Source organism: Eubalaena glacialis, chromosome 8 (assembly GCF_028564815.1).
Source record: "Eubalaena glacialis isolate mEubGla1 chromosome 8, mEubGla1.1.hap2.+ XY, whole genome shotgun sequence".
NCBI classification, from domain to species: domain Eukaryota; kingdom Metazoa; phylum Chordata; class Mammalia; order Artiodactyla; family Balaenidae; genus Eubalaena; species Eubalaena glacialis.
The window spans coordinates 95,775,495-95,780,698 of record NC_083723.1 but is presented as its reverse complement, the minus strand read 5'-3'; positions in this window follow the sequence as shown (position 1 = coordinate 95,780,698).

Here is a 5,204-nt window from a genome sequence, read left to right as displayed (position 1 = left end):
AAGGAGACCTGAAACAGAGACAGTAGAGAAAGAGAGGAAAATTGATGTGGTAATATTCTGGGGGTGAGTCAGAGGGCAGGTGAAAAGGAGAACTTAGACTGGGGAGAAGAAAACAGAGGTCAGGAGTTAATGAAGAATTAATAAAATATTATTAAATGGTATTGAGGGCCCACCTGGGATGAGAGAGAGAGAAAATGAAAGAGACAGAGGGAGAGAGAGACAGAGAGAGAAAGAGAGGGAAAGAGTGAATGATACGCCTGCATGATGAGAGCTTGAGCCACAAGAGCAGGTGTTGTGATAAGCAGGATGGACAAGGTGAGTGCAGTGGAGATGGAGGGATGAGGGAAGCTGTGGTGCTTCCCATGCAGGTTTCCATGGCCAAGCATGGGGTGGGATGCCGGCTGAATTGGGGAGGAAACCTGAAGGGAGCTGGGAGCCTATGAGATTAGTAAGGGTAAAGAAAAAGGGTCTTGATGAATCCTAAGGGCAGGCTTACTGGGAGAAACTAAGGGGAAAAAAAAATAAGAGGCTAAGAAATTTTCTTCATGGAAGGAAAATTAAGACATCCAGGTTTTGGAAATGAGCCAGTTATAAGAGGATGAGTTTATGATTTGGCTTTGTGAGTGGAGTTCAAAAATCAAAACAAAGTGAGATTATGACTGGGAAAATATTTCCTAACCTATAAAATATGAATCACTTTTTATCTATTGTTTTCATTATTCTTGGAGTGGATAGGGCGAGGAACTGCAGAGCTGACCTGGTGCATGAATTGTCCGTGTGGATACTCAGGTTGCCCAGGCTGATGTCAAGGAAAAGGAAGGAGAGGGGAACTTCCTATCTACATTTATTAGGGAACATGGAAAAGTGTCCAGATATCAATGAATGATAGGAAAGAGGATGGTACATCCTTGTCTGGACATGGACCTAAAAGGAAGGATGGTTTGTTTAACAAGGTGTTGCAGAAACATCTGTGAAATGGCACTGTGGGGTAAGAGGAATAGAACCCTTCTCACAGGGTTGATATTACAGATATTAATAGATCTTGACTTGATAGATCTAGCTCCACTGGATAGATCTTGAAGGCAATGCCGTCACCAAGAATGTTCAAGAAAGGCTCTTTTGGTGGCAAGAAATAAAAATCCACTCAAAATAGCACACACAAAAAGGGGCAGCTTATTGTAAGATTATAAAGATCTGACAGAATCCCTGAATGGGAAGCAAAGTGCAGTTGGGCTTTGAATGAACTGACATTTGTTTCTAGAGAGATGTTGGAGACCAAGGTAACTACTCTGCACTTTTCATTCAAGCTAACGGCCCCTCTGCTTCTCTCTGTGGTTCAGTTTCCTCTTCCTCTTTCTTAGTCTCTTCCTTCACTTGTTTAAATTTCACACCATCCAGCATGACAGCTGGCTCCAGCTCTTCATTCCACCTCATGCTTCCCACACCCTGTCTCTCCTTCTCTCTTCCCTAGTTCAGTGAAAGAAAGAAACTAAGCCCTCTCAGCAGGCATGTCAAGGGCCTCTTGCTGGCCTTGGATGGGTTGCCCAGAGGTCAGTGTCTCCCCACCTGGGCAGCTTCACAGGGTTCAAATCCACTCAGGAGACGCTGGAGTGGAGGATGGAAATGTTGGGCACATGCAGCTACAGGGGAAAGTCAAGACTTCATTAACTCCAGGGATGGAGGGGGTGTGGGAATACATGCTGGAGAGGGCTTCAGTGCAGAAGACCTAAGGGAAGGTTGGCAGAGGACAGAGAGGCCAAGGAGGAGAATAAAAGTATCTGGATGTTGGGGGCTACATCTTGGGTTGTTGTGGCTGAGCCAGGAGGTGGGAGTTGGGATATAGGCTGGAAGGACTAGGCAAACCATGCGTGAGCACCGTGTGAGCACCGTTAGCCCACGGGAGCCCCGGGGCTCCATTCACAGTCTTGAGGAAACCAGCTGGCCCTACCGCATGGCATAGTCTGGGTGAAAGTTCTCGAGCTGAGCAGAAGCAAGGATGGCTGGGTTAGTTAGACATTTCAATTTTTCCTTCTTAAAGGGGAAAGGATGCCAGGTAGGGAAGACTAGGCAACAACACTCAAAATTCGAAGAGTCTGGAGAATCAATCCCAGGAAAAGCTGAACTAAGATAAGAAATCAGTTGTTCTCACAGCGTGAAATGGCAAATCAGCCGCTGGTCCGATCCTTGCTTGTGCTTGGGAACGCCTCACACGTACTCAGATGCTGAAGCTCGTTGAGCTACCTGCCTAGAAGTCCTCCAGCCGAGTTTCGCTAAGCAGGGCCAGTCAGTTGCCCAGCACGCCTGCCGGCAATAGGCCAGCCTTTCCCAGGCACGGGGTTGCTATCGTAAGGCTGCTGGCTTCACAGAGTTAGGGCTTCCAAGTATCAACATAGAGACAGAATGGCCTATGTGGGGGCAGAGCTGGGGAGGAAGGGAGGGGACGGCATGCTGGTGGTAAAAACACGGCATGTGGAAGGAATGAAGAGAGAAGCAGCAGAGAGAAACTGTCACAACAACAGTCTGGAAAACGCACAAGAGCAAACATGTTTCTCGAAACACTGTTCATTTTCCACTGAAAGGAACCAGAGCTCCTTTTAGGGGCAAAGAAATTACAAAATAAGCTTAGAATATCTTATCTTGTGCCAGAAAGCAAGGAAGTGATCACAGAATGATGGGGACATGTCAAAAATACACAGAGCCAGACTAAGTGGCTCCTTCTAGCCAAACGTGGCACAATCTGAGCATCAAAATAAACAAAAATCATAACAGATTAAAACCTGTTGAATAAAATGGAATTACAAGTCCTTTCAGATACAAATTAATACACTAATAAATTGAAAGTTGGGAATAGGATATTAGTGCCAAAGTCTTCTCCACAAAATACTTATTAATTATAAGGGGAGATGGGAAGAGTTGCCAGGCAGATACACCTTAATCAAACGATCAAAATCTTCATTGGCAGTAATCGTACGAATTGAAAACATATGTTATTCAGTAGGATGCAATGAGAACACAGCATTAATTTTGGAGTAGTCCTGAGAAAGATGTGTATCCTGAATCTAATCATGAGGACAAATCAGCCCAAACTGAAGGACATTTTACAAAATAACTGACCTTCAATCTTCAAAAGTGTTAAGGATTTGAAACTCAAAAAAAAAAAAGACTAAGGATCTGTTTCAGAGTGAAGAAAACTGAAGGGACAGGATAACTAAATGCTATGTGTGATTCTGAAGCAGATCCTTTGGCTACAAAATCAGTATTAGGACAATTGGAGGAACTTGGATGGGATCGTTGACGGGGAGGAGTGAAGTTGTTCTGTGTCAGCGTCAGTTTCCTGGTTTTGACAGTCACACTGTGGTTACACAGAGGAACGTCCTTGTTTATAGGAAATGCACACTGAAGTATTTGGGGGTGATGGGGCATCATGTCAGCAACTAAATCTCAAAAGGTTTATGTACTACACTTCCAACTTCTCTGTAAATTTTTGTTTGTTTCAAATTTCTAAAAAAATAAAGTACAAAAAAGTCAGTCTCTGTGTTTAAAAAAATTTAGCTTTGTTTTAGAGTATGTAATGGGTTGATAGGGGGCCCCCAACAAAGGATACCCACATTCCAGAACCTGTCAATGTGACCTTATTTAGAAAAAGGGTCTTTGCAGATGTGATTTAGCTAAGGGTCTTGAGATGGGAATGTCCTGAATTATCCTGGTGGGCCCTAAATCCAATGACAAGTGTCCTTACAAGAGACACACAGGGGAGAGATACACAGAGGGGAAGGCCACGAGAAGGTGGAGGCACAGGTTGGAGTGATGCAGCTACAAGCCAAGGAATGCCCGGAGCCACCAGAAACAGGAAAAGACAAGAAAGGATTCTCCCCTGGAACCTCTGGAGAGAGCACGGCCCTGCCAACACCTTGATTTAGAACTTCTGGCCTCCAGAATTGAGAGAGAATAAATTTTTGTTGTTTTAAGCCACCCAGTTTGTGGTCATTTGTTACGGCAGCCCTAGGAAACTAATACAGAGTACTTTTCTTCTTTCATTTTGTTGGAGACAGAAAACTAGGTGAAGACTGAAAGCAAGATGTGCTTTGGATGTCTTCACCAATTTAGGCTGTATAAGCCAGTAGGGGGTCACTCACCCTCTCAGTGGGGCACACTGCAGTCCTGAGAAAAACGACTTTTCTAGGACACGACCCCGCCAAATAGTGCATCCGACCTTCACCATTGACACCTTGGGTGCAAAGCTCTAGGCTTGCTGGGATTCTTCCTAAGGCGGTGGTTCTCATCCAGGAGTGATTTTGGCCCCCAGGGGACATTTAACAATTTCTGGACACATTTTTGGTCATCATAACTGTGAGATGCAGGTTGCTACTGGCATCTAGTGGGTAGAGGCTGGGGATGCTGCTAAATGTTTTATAATGTACAGGACAATCCCTCACCACAAAGAATTATCTGGCCTAAAATTTCGGTAGCAATGAGGTTGAGAAGCCCTTCCTTTTTTGTTCTACAAGCAATACCCACACTTCTCTGTTAGGGTAGGAACAGGAGAAGGAAGGAGGAGGCATTCTACACACGCTTCTGGACTGATTTTTTTCATTGTGGTAAGAACAGATAACATGAAATCTCCCCTCTTGACAAAGTTTTTGGCGTATAGTACAGTATGGTTAACTGCAAGCACAGCGTTGTACAGCAGCTCTCTAGACTATATCTATCTTGCATGACTAAACTCTATACCCATGGAACAGCAACTCCCCATTCCACCTCCCCCATCCCCTGACAACCACCATTCTACTTCCTGCTTCTATGAGTTTGAGTACTTTAGATTCTTCATATAATAGAATCATGCCATGACCAGCTTATTTCACTTAGCATAAGGGCCTCAAGGTTCATTCACATTGTCACATAGGACAGGATTTCTTTCTTGTTTATGGCTGAATATTATGCCATTGTATATCTATACTACATTTTCTTTATCCATTTATTCACTGATGGACAATTTAGGTTATTTCTACCTCTGGGTTATAATGCTACAATGAACATGAGAGTGCAGATATCTCTTCAAAATCCTGCTTTCAATTCTTTGGGATAAATATTCAGAGGTGGGATTGCTGGATCATATGGTAGTACTATTTTTGATTTTTTGAGGAACTTCTGTACTGTTTTCTATAGCAGCTGTACCATTTTACATTTCCACCGAGAGTGTAGAA